General features: G+C 35.3%; 1 long non-coding RNA gene across 2 annotated transcripts in view; it reads left to right on the top strand.

The window, feature by feature from the left end:
- The window catches only part of LOC150065717 (uncharacterized), a 38,478-nt gene extending 26,991 nt beyond the window's left edge, over positions 1-11,487 (top strand). For both annotated transcript variants that reach the window (XR_016534795.1, XR_016534794.1), the window contains exon 3: positions 11,363-11,487. This is a non-coding gene — a long non-coding RNA (uncharacterized LOC150065717). The remainder of the gene's footprint in view (positions 1-11,362) is intronic.
- The last annotated feature ends 859 nt before the right edge of the window (positions 11,488-12,346 follow it).

The raw sequence follows: 12,346 nt of genomic DNA, 5'->3' as shown, positions 1-12,346 counted from the left end.
AGCCATAAAGAAAATTCAGTTGCTGTTAAAACCCATGATCAGAAATTAACTATCTCTCTACTTGACTTCTTGCATCTATCTTGAAATAAAAGAGGGATAACATTAATTTCACTATTTTTATTCTAGTTGTTGAATTTGAAAGTTATAAATTCACATTTTAGAAGAATCAATTTCTTTAAATAGTGTGTATTCTCAGGAAAATATCCTTTTTCTTCTTTCTGAAATTCTAAGATATATACTTGATACATTACAAATATGTTTATCATCCAAATAGATATAATGCCTAACCTGCAAATAAAAGGAATCTAAGAAGTAATTTATAATAAACATGTATATATATTTCAGTTAGCAGATGTTCAGCTATAACCCCATAAAAGGGCATCTTGAAGTACTGAAGTGAAACTGTCGTTTCTTACAATGGATGTTTAAATTTACACTGAGTCATTTTATTATGAAGTATTTTAAAATCAAAGAAACATAAAGGTACATATTCAAGTAAGAAAATCTAGTATTAGAGTCAGTAAAAACATCCAAATTATATGTGATAGGAAAAGGAGATGAACTTCATAAAATTGCCAAAACAAATTGAGATGAGGATGTAATGTAATTGAAGATGAAGTGGTTCCTGATTTTAAGTGTAGAGTCAAATAATTTTCCATTATATTAGCAAGAGTCTCTGTCCTGAATTCCTTCTATAGGTTCCTAATAACAAAAGAAACTTAGAAACTGTAGCTAAGAGAAATCGGTTGAAAAAGTAAACAGTATAAGTAGGATGTAGAGAAGTTATATAGTGGAAGTCTGCGGATATCAAAATAATATTGAAAACCAACTGCTATATTTAATATGTCAGTAATCTCAATAAGCAATATTTATTCTTGTGCTTTAAAAGGATGACAAGTTACAACATTTTCAAATAGCTTACATCAGTGAGAGTCTCTGATTTTCATCTCTCAATACTAATTTAACAATATTTGGTTTCAAGTCTGCTGAAAGGAGTTTTAACCTCTGCTACATACTTCTGTGTAAAAGTTGTAAATGCAAGCAGATTGAGGTGTGTGGTTTGACACTAGAATTATTATTACTGGCAATGACCTTTCAATGGGAATATAGCTTTCTGAAATATTAATTTTTCTTAGAGTCTAAACAGAAGAAAATGTTTTTCTTAAGTTTTACAGTTGTAGTTCTAGTGTTTTAGTAATATTATAATCAAGCACAGAGCTTGAGGGGAAAAAAGGAAACAGCTTAGCAGTTGGAGAGCACTGGCCACTGAGATGAAAGTAAACTACGTAATTTGTGGATGGAGATGGAGGGAGGAACTAGGAGAGAGTGAGGGAAGGGAAGACACCATACAAAAGGAAATGCACTCATTACCTGACTCATGTGATTATAATCCCCCTCTACATCAAATTATAATAACAATAAATTTAAAAATAAAAGCAAATAAAAATAAAAGCATATGGCATAAGGCTAGTTTTCTGGCTGATATAATTACAAACAGATTTTCCCACCTATTTGTCTAGGGCTATCATGATGTAGTACAATGAATAGAAGTTTCACTGGGAACTAGTTAGGCATGCATCTTTTGTACATTGAATCTGAAACTGAGAATGAGGAAAAGCAATCTGTCTTAACAAATCTTCCAAATGATTCTGTTGAAGGCTAAAGTGTGAGGATCACTTTTTAATGGGATACTTCTCAGTCTCATAAGATGTAATCTAAATGTTCATTCTGAGCAACTTTTTATAATACTATAAACACCTTACATCTTTGCTTCTGACTCAGTGAATATCCTTTAGAATCTTGTTAATGGCAATACCAAAAAAGAATACATCCACAACTTTTTTTAAAGTGCTTCATATAAGGTACTATTAATCCAACTCAAAAATTCTAGTTTAGAAAATGGCTGAAGTCTCAGTCTATGATTCTGTTATATTCATGGAGGTAAATTCAGAACTCAGAATGCTTACTGATTTTGTAATAGTTTGTCAGAAGGGTACACTTGTGTTCAAATGTAGACATAGCTTGCCTCATTCTTGAAAGAAGAATGTGGGAGGGGATAAAATGAAGCTGAAATAAATTGTAATTTTAAATGTCCCGGAATACTATTACTCCTATTTGAGATCGTCCAAGCGTTCTGGAAGGTTGCTGGTTTATACTATTGGTTAGTTGTCATAGAGTAGATGATTAATTTGTAGGATAGTTCTGCCAGGTGAAAGATGTTCATACACATTGCTTTGTTGGTTTACCTAAGTTCTGCCCAATATGAGTAATTTTCTTTAGTAAACTCATGACAAATACTGAGAGGGCTCAACATTGATTGTGAAAGGACAATGGAGTTCAATTATTAGCAGAAATGTAAATGTTTAAAGATGAACATTAAAAATCAAATCTGACTTCCAGATTATGTCAGTCATAGTGTAAACTAGGATATAGACTTGCAGTTAGATTTTTGAGATTAAATATTAATGAAAGATCAAATTGGTTTATCTGATAAGTCACAGGAATAAATGGTATTTTGAGTTGCAATAATTAGCTGGTGATTTGTTTTCCTACACCATTTTTACTTCATTCCAGCCAATTTCTTTTCCTGTTAAAACTTACAGTGAAAGAAAATTCAACTGACAAAAAAATGAAATGTATTCTTATGACTTTTATGCAACTCAAACAATTAACTGTTAAGGGAATCTAGTTTCAAGATAAATTGCTGGTGTGACAAATCTCTAATAGAACACTTGACAAAATCTAGAAAAGAAGGTTATTCTTCAAATATAGAAAATGTCTCTTTTATTTCCAGAAGCTTTTTTTTTCCTGCCAGGGCCTGGGAACTATCCTTGGGCTTTCTTGAAGCTAGCTCTCTACCACTTGAGCCACAACACCAATTCTGACTTTTTCTGTGTATTTGGTACCAAAGAATAGAACCCCGGGTTTTGTGCATGCTAGGCAAGCACTCCAGGGCACACTCCAGGATCCTGAAGCTTTCATTTTACAAATTTTTGGTAAATTTATGTGGGATTATTAACCCAGTTTTTCTTTTTGCTTTGTCTCTTTTCTTTTTGGAGTTTATCCATCTTAATTCACATTAAATATGTAAGCCCTTCAGTTAACCAAGCATGTCATTTAAAATCAGGGCTTCGTACCATTTTATTTTGTTTTCCACAAACATGGGCCAAGTAGCCAATATGTGACAATCCCAAGGCTGATGATAGAAAAGTAAGACAGGTACAAGAAATAAGACATATGACAATATAGATCTTCCAAGTCATTCCATTTCAGTATGAATGGTTTTCCCTCATTGAGGTAGCTAGAATGTGCCTATAAATTTATAAGTAAACACACAAGGTAGTATGCAAGCAGTTACAAACAAATTAACTGAAATATAATAGATTCTGTGCAAAGCTCAAATAGTATAATTTTAGAAAGACTAAGTCAAAGCCCAGCATAATAAGTACCAGGAACTGAGTATTTACAACAGAGTAATGTGGGACAAAGGAGTAAGTGATTTGCAAATAGGAAAGCAGGAAAGGGAGGGCGATGAATGTAGTCCAGAATTCATTGTGTATATACCAAGAAACTGAGAAAAAATAAGGGAAGGGGTTTGTCAAAGTGGGGTGAAAAATGTTGAAATTATGGCATAGATTAAGATGCATTGTATACATAAACTACTTTGTTAAATGGCAAAAAACCCAACATCCTAAAAATTAAGAAAAGTGAGATAAAGCGTGGGTTGGGAGGAGAGTGGATGAGAGTATTAAAAAGGGATGACAGATCAAAATGAACCATATTCATAAATGGCATCTTGTTTGTAAAGCTAATTAAAGATAATAAAAGATCCACTGAACAAACAAAGAAAATAACTAAGGCAATGCTACAAGTGTTATAGAAATATAACTGCAGAGAATAGATGAAGCCTAGAGCTGTGGATGTGGAATCATACTTACTGCTAATCTAGGAAACCTTCATAGAAGAGATGGCCCTCTGTGTGTGTGTGTGTGTGTGTGTGTGTGTGTGTGTGTGTGTTAGAGAAACTCATGTATTTGACCCATAGGTAGTCAAGGTGTAAATATCTTCAATCTGAGATGTAGCTGTACATGACTTTTTACAAATATACTGCATTTTTAACATTTCAAAGCATTGTCAGATAAATGTTGTTTTGTCTTTGTCAGATAATTTTAGGAAATTATTTGTCTATTTAAATGCTGAGAATATTTTCATTTTTGAATATATATATTTAACTTTCTAAAAGTTCTACTTACAATTATCTCACCTCCAAAAGCAAGGAAGAGAAAACAGGTGTTAGTCTGTGCTTACAGAACAGAGTATACTATCACAACACATTACAAAACAGGTCAAATCATATGGAATATGTGTTGTTAAAAAATATGCAGCTATTCAGGGCTAATTGTTTACCACATGCTTTTATAGTTAGGTAAGGCTATCACAAATCTAAATATATTTGCATTTTACAACAAATTTATTTTCATTCTATGCATTTTGTTGTAAGGAAGTCCACAGAGTTAGATATCAAAAGAAGATTAGGTATTAGATTTGTAACTAAATTGATCTTGATGTTACAGTTTCACCTGTTAGCAGAAAAGAATTGACCAAGTCTAGGTAGTATTAATAGATTTGATTCTGTTTCTAGTCACTTTGCTATTCTTCTACCAAGTCAAAATATTCTCCTCCTTTCATTTTCCTGTAGTTGGATCTCATGTTGGTGAAATTGAGGTGCTGGGGAAACATGGAATCAGAGCATCGTCTAGTTTATCCCCTTCCATCCTCTAATTCAAAAAAACAACTAAATGTATCTGCAATACACCCGGTATCAAAGGTGAAGTTCAGGGGCATTACAGTTACATATGTAAGGTAATGAGTACATTTCTTGCTGAACATTGTTACCCCCTCCCTCCTTTTTCTACCATTTTCCTCCTCCGCCCTGACTCCCTATCCCCCAAGTTGTAAAGTTCATTTCCAATGTAGTGTCTTGTGAGCATCGATGTACTTATTTTTTATTGTAATGTATAGAGGGGTTCGAGTTATATTTGGAGGTAGTAGGTGTATTAACTCTCATACATTGATACCCCTTCTCATGTTTTTGTCCCCATTTCCCAATCCAGATGACAAAACAAAGGACAAATGATAAACCGATGTAATAGTAATATTCACAAGACAATATATTAGAAATGGGATGGGGTGGGGGAGGTGGAGTGGGAGGATAACATGGGAAAAGATAACAATGTTCAATAAATGCACTCACTACGGTGTTAATGTAACCGGACAAATAAAATTTATTTAAAAATTAAATTAAAAGTAAAAAAAAAAAAGAATCAGAGCATCAGAATACCAGGAAAAAGTCAGGAAGCACAGGCCAGCATCAGTTGAAATTCTGTTTCCTAATTATTTTGACCATTATTATCCTTTGGCCATTTATAGTACTTGCTGAGATGTCCTCATGTATCTGTAGCTTTTCTGGGACTGTGTACTCTGCTTCTTAGTGCTCCTTCCTATTTTTTGAATATTTTTATTATCTTTAAGTGGTTGTACAGAAGAGTTACCATTCATCGAAGCAGTTTATGAACAACGTGCATCTTGATCAGTGTTACCCCTGTCAACCTTCTCATCCACCCCTTCAAACTACCCTTTCCCCTTACTGATCATAATTTCATTTTTTTCTTTTAACAAAGTACTTTATGTGTACAATGCACCTTGATCTGTGTCATTGTTTCAGCATCTTCATCCTGTTTAGACCTACCCCCTCCCTTCTATTTCACAATTCCATGGTATATATAATGAATTCTTGCCTGAATTCCTACCCCCTCACCCCCAGCCCTGCTCTCCCCTTCTACTCCTCTCCTTCTGGCTCAGCCTTCCACTCTTGCAAGTATTCATTTGTTGGTACTTATTTTGTTAGACTTTAACTTAATTTTTGAAAGAATCATTCTATTTGACCTCTCCATAGAGTAGATTACACTTCACTTAATTCCCTTGTAGCCCCTTGCTTACCACCCATGTGTTTACTTGTAGATTTATAGGCACATTCTAGCTCCCACAAATGAGGGAAAACATGCAAACTATGTTTTTATGGTTTTGGCTACCATTGCTTAATATCATTTTTCCAAGTCTTTACATTTCCTTATGAATGGAACAATATCATTCTTTCTAATCAGTGAGTAGAATCCCATTGTGTGTGTGTGTGTGTGTGTGTGTGTGTATCACTTTTTCTTGATTTATTCATTCAATGAGAGGCACCTAGGCTGAATCCATTGCTTAGATGTGTTAAATAATACTGTAACGAATGTAATTGTGGTGGTAGCTTCAGTGTGCTCTTGTTTGTGCTCTATTGGATAGATTCCCAGAAATGGAATTACTGCCTCATAGGGTAGCTCTATGTTTAGTCTTTTGAGGAACCTCCATACTGCTTTCCAGAATGGTTGAATAAGTTTACATTCCCACCAACAGTGTAGTAGAGTTCCTTTTGGGCCACATCCCTGCCAGTATTTCTTATTTTTCTTGATAATAGCCATTCTAACCGGGATGAGTTAGATACAATTGCTTATTTTGTTTCTTAGAGCTTTCTTATTTCTTAGCTTTCTTATTTCTTTTAGAGAATTAGTAGAGAATCTTCCTTGGAAATGTGTGAAATTAATAACATTGCTTCAAGTCCATAGTTAGGCAATTACACTCCCAAACATCTCATTGTGCCTATCTTATGATGATATCTTAAACTCCTGCTGTGATGCCTTAGAGTCATAAACTTACTATAATTATTAGTTTTCAGGTGGATTGAGTAGGTTCCTTCTATTATTGAGTCACCACATATCTTTTGTATATCCATTACTGTCTCCCTTACTGGTGATTTTAGGCTGGTTCTAGACCTTTTTTGGGGGGGAGGGAGAGTCCTGGGGCTTGAACTCTAGGTCTGGGTGCTGTCCCTGAGCAGTTCAGCTCAAGGCTAGTGCTCTATCATTTGGGTCACAGTGCCACTTGTGATTTTTCTAGTGGTTAATTGGAGATAAGGATCTCATGGACCTCTTGTGCCCGGGCTGGCTTTGAACTGTGATCCTCAGATCTCAGCCTCTTGAGTAGTTAGGATTATAGGCATGAACTACTGGCACCTGGCTAGACCCATTTTTTACATATGCATTTTTTGTTGTTTGTAAGGATGATATACAGAGGAGTTAAAGTTATATAAGTCAAAGAGTACACTTCTTTTTGAACAACATAACTCCCTCCCTTGCTTTCTCCCAGCTTGTCCAACAGCCTCTTGAACATTTTTAAAAATTTGTTATTATAAAAGTTATGTACAGAAGGGTTGCAGTTATTTAAGTCATGTACAGTACATTTCTTTTTGGACTATGTCAACACTTTCCTGGCTCTCTCCCAGTTTTTCTCTCCATTCCCCACGATGAGTTGTATAATTATTTTTCAACAGTGTCTAGTTAGTACCACTGCTACAAGTGTTCACCACTGTCCCTCCATTTCTGTGCTGCCCTAACCTCCCAAAGATAAATGAACAGACAAGACAAAAAGATAAAAAAACACAAATCAGCAATAAAGGAAAAAAAATCGCCTCTTGTTTTCAGTTTCTGGATTTCATGTTCATAAACATTATTTTATATGATCAGATATATGTAGGTATTATACCTTTATAAGACACATTATTTTTGTCAGTGCCATCACTATAATTGTTCTTTAGCTCATCTTTCATCCTCAATCCAGAGAGATTGTCATTAAAAATTTGCTTATTAGGTAAGAATTAATAACTTAAGAATCTTTGTGTTTATAATTTGGAGAATGGTCTGTGTTTCTTTTCTTTTTTCCTAAATAAAAACATGTCACTTGAAATATGACGTAAAAATCAATGTTAATAAATTATTTTAAAAAATAAAGAGTCACACAGCTATGAAAAAAAAAAGACTAAGGATTTCCTACTTAATCTTTATGTTTTACGAGCTAGAAAGTCTTAGGTCCAAAGCCTTCATGGACAGAAAATTCATTCCTATTCTTCCTCATTAAATAAAACCAATCCTGGAAACAATGTTTAACAGTCAATGAACAGAAAACTCTGGAAGGAAATCAGAAGGATGTGAACTCAAGGAACACAGGACTTAAACTTCTGTCCAATGGAGAAGACAGCACAGAACCCCAGAGGTGACAGATGGTTTAAGAGGGTGGTCTTGGTAGGCACATTCCTTACCTAGATTAATTGAAAATTGTATCAGTGGAACACATAGTACCTCAAGAAATAAATCAATGAGGATTCTTGCTGAAAATTATTGTCTAGGAAAAGTGCCCTTCTCGCTATGTCTAAGACATATATTTTTTATTGTAATTAATAGAAGGGTTACATTATGTTTGTGAGATAGAAGGTACATTAATTCACGTACATTGATACCCTTTCTCGTGTCTTGGTCCCCATTTCCCTCCCCCCCACCCCCTACCCCTCATCTTGTTTTTCCCCCCTTCCCTATCCAATTTAAAATAACCAAATACAAATATATCCATTATATCAGATAACAAAATAAGATACTGTAACAATATGAGATAATCAAGGAATAGCAAAAGAGATGAGAGATAACATAGGACATTAAGGACAACAATCACTCATTATATGGCTTTTGTTTCTATATCCTAGAGGTCCTTTCATTTAGCATCATACTATATGGCCTTATGTATCTAGGTTTTGCTCTATTGCAAATCTCTGCTAGGAGAGACCAAGGTTTCTACTGATTATGACAAATGAAGGAAACCATTGAGCCTAAGTTCCTTTGAGTCTGGCTTACTTCACTTAATATGATTTTTTCTAAGACTTTCCATTTCCTAACAAATGGGGCGATGTCATTCTTTCTGACAGCAGCATAGAATTCCATTGTGTACAAATACCACATCTTGTTGATCCACTCATCAACTGAGGGACATTTGGGTTGGTTCCATATCTTTGCTATGGTAAATAGTGCTGCAATGAACATTGTTGTGCTGGTGGATTTAGTATGTCTTTGTTTCTGGATGATTGGGTAAATGCCAAGTAGTGGAATTGCTGGGTCATAGGGGAGCTCTATGTTTAGTCTTTTGAGGCACTGCCATACTGCTTTCCATAGTGGTTGAATGAGTTTGCACTCCCACCAACAGTGTAGTAGTGATCCCTCCTGGCCACATCCCCTCCAGCATCTGCTGTTATTAGTTTTCTTGATCCTGGCCATTCTAACTGGAGTGAGGTGGAATCTTAGAGTTGTTTTGATTTGCATTTCTTTTATGACCAGAGATGTTGAGCATTTCTTCATGTATCTATAGGCCATTTTTGTTTCTTCTTCAGAGAAGACTCTCTTTAAGTCTTTGGCCCATCTTTTAATGGGATGGTTGTTTCTTTGGAGATTAGTTTTGGGGTGATTTAATTTTTTGAGCTGTTGATATATTTTAGATATGAGGCCTTTATCCATTGTGTGGTTGGTGAAGATCTACTCCCATTCTGTAGGCTTCCTAATTAATTTACTAGCTATGTCCTTTGCCATACAAAAGCTCTGCAGTGGCCAGGAGTTTGGCCTAGTGGTTAAAGTGCTTGCCTAGCATGCATGAGGACCCGGGTTCGATTCCTCGGTACCATATATAGAAAAAAGCCGGAAGTGGTGCTGAGGCTCAAGTGGTAGAGCTCTAGCCTTGAGAAAGTCCAAGGACAGTGCTCAGGCCCTGAGCTCAAGCCCAGGACTGGCAAAAAAAAAAAAAAAAAAAAAAAAAAAAGCTCTGCAGTTTAATGCAGTCCCACTTATCCAGCTTTTCTCTGATTTGTTGTGATTCTTGGTTGTCTAAGACTTTCTTCACCTATCCAGAGATGCCTAGTAGTCTGGGGCCACTGTCCAGGGAATTATTGCTATAGAGGCAGCCAGGAACAATGACCATATGACTCTTATCATTACAGTGGCTCACCTCTGGACTGATTTTTATTCCTGTGGGCCTGGCTCTCCTTTCTTCTAACCTAGAGGCACCAGGGGAAACTTTTGCTCCTCAGATATACCAGAGGCACAAAATAAACCAAAACAAACAAGTACCATATTTCTAGGAGGTACAATTATATAATTTGACAGCCCTTAAAGTAGGCTAGGACATGTGTGCTAAATTTAAATAAAGTTATTAATAGCTAAATTATAACATTGTGGGAAAATATGCAGGACACTGTGTGAAATTACCAGCTGCTCTAAAAAGCCTAAGTGTCATGAATTAGCAATAAAGTTACATGATAACCTCATGGGTCTATATCAACCACATTGGTCTATATCATACCATATCTATTATTTGAAAGAAGAATAACTTTTGGTTTATTTTAGTTAGGTATTGTAGTTGTGATAAAGTAAAATAACCAACTATATTTTTATTCAACCTAATTTTCTGGTTAAATCATAGAGAATAAGTCAATGGCAGCTGCCTCTAAATTCTTGCTTTTTTTCCTGTTCTCAAATCATTGACAGTAAAACCGTTGGGAAAAGAAGACAGGGGGAAGTAATAGATCAGAGGAGACAGATTACTGGAAATATCCCAGGTCTTAACTCTGACACATGCATTGCCCAGTTTGCATCATTTCTGTTTTGACCCCTAGTCCCATTCCTCTGGATACCTGCTTAGCGTCCCTGTCAGGGACTTGTGTGCCATTGATTGTCCTTTTAGAGAAAAAGAATATAAATCACTGATGAGAGTTATTCCAAGGGAAATGTCTGATGGCAGAGGTTCATTATTCTGCCCTTGGATTGTGGTGATGGGTGGTGATCAGGTAGCGGGTTTCCATCTTCTCCCCTCTCACTTTTCCTCTACCTTTGATGAACACTGAGTATTAGTCAAAAAGCATGTGAATTGTCAAACTGACTGATAATTTTCACTGGATAAAATCATAGACGCGGATTTGGGGTACCATGCATAAACATGTTGAAGAACTAATATATGTGTTTATGCATTTGTTTTTGCATATCCATTGGTAGTTTTATGTTAATCTCATTTCTGATTTTGCCTTTTTATTTTCTTTTGTCACTATTCTTGATTAGAAGAGCTAACGTTTCTCTTTTCTTCAAATGAGCTCTTGATAATTTATTTTAATTTAAAATATTTTAATAATCAATATTGCCTATTATTTGTTGTCTCAACTTTTATTTTGATGTACATTTTGTTGATTTTTCATTTAAAGTACTAAAAATTTAGAATTTCAGAAATATTGCATATTTATTTTACAGAATTCTGGATTTTGCCATTCCTTTGAAGTTATTTTCCTTTCTATTCTACTTCATTAATTTTATGCTTTATTAATTTTGTGTTTTTAAAGGTATTAGTTTATAAAAAGCAATTACCATTTTTGCATATTATAATAAGTATCTAATATTTACAGATACCTCATCAAAGCACCAGTAAAGGCCATACTCCCATCATTGGCACCGATGAAGAGACCTTCAGCTTCTGGCAGCTCATGCATCACTCTGATCTCTGCCTCCACAAACTACTCATTTTATTCTCTATGCATGTAAGTAACTATTCCTATAACTATTCTTCTCATGAAAAATATTTTTGACAGGAAAATCAGCCTTACTTTCCAGTTCATACTCTCTAGACTAGCCTACATCCTCCAATAAATTAAACTAAGCAAGCCAAAAGAAAGTTAACAAATATATTTGCAAATAACTAGCATGGAAGAGGATTTTTTTCTCATTTTTTTCCTTTCTTTCCTTTCCTTCCCTCCTTTCTCCTTCCCTCCCTTCTTTCCTCCCTTCCTCTCTCCCTCCCTCCCTACCTTCTTTCCTCCCTTTCACTTTCCCTCCCTCCCTCCCTACCTCACTTCCTCCCTCCCTTGTCAGTTCTGGGCTTGAACTCAACATTTGGGTATTGTCCGTGAGAACGCGCTCTCTCTCTCTCTCTCTCTCTCTCTCTCTCTCTCTCTCTCTCTCTCTCTCTCTCTCTCTCTCTCTCTCTCTCTCTCTCTTTCTTTCTCTTTCTATTCAAGGCTAGAGCTCTACCACTTTGAACCATAGCTCTACTTCTGGTTTTTTGGTAGTTAATTGACAATAACAGTCACACAGATTTTCCTTCCCCACATGGCTTTGTACAGTGATCCTCAGATCTCAGTCTCGAGTAGCTAATATTACAACTAACACCTGACACATTTGCTTTCATAGTTATACCTTTCCACCTGTCTGATCCTATACAAGTGCCTCATGTTTTCTTTAATGTAGAAGGAATTGTAAAGAAGGATTATTAAATTAAATATGGTGGCAATGACTTCTCATGTTGCTGAAAAGATGATGTAATATCAATCAATAAGAACTGATTTTGGATTTAGGTGATATTGTTTCCAATTTTTGGTATCAGTATTTTTTTT

The sequence above is a fragment of the Megascapheus bottae genome, chromosome 3 (genome assembly GCF_031878675.1).
Source record: "Megascapheus bottae isolate mThoBot1 chromosome 3, mThoBot2.hap1, whole genome shotgun sequence".
Taxonomy (NCBI): Eukaryota; Metazoa; Chordata; class Mammalia; order Rodentia; family Geomyidae; genus Megascapheus; species Megascapheus bottae.
This window is presented reverse-complemented; position numbering and strand designations above follow the sequence as displayed.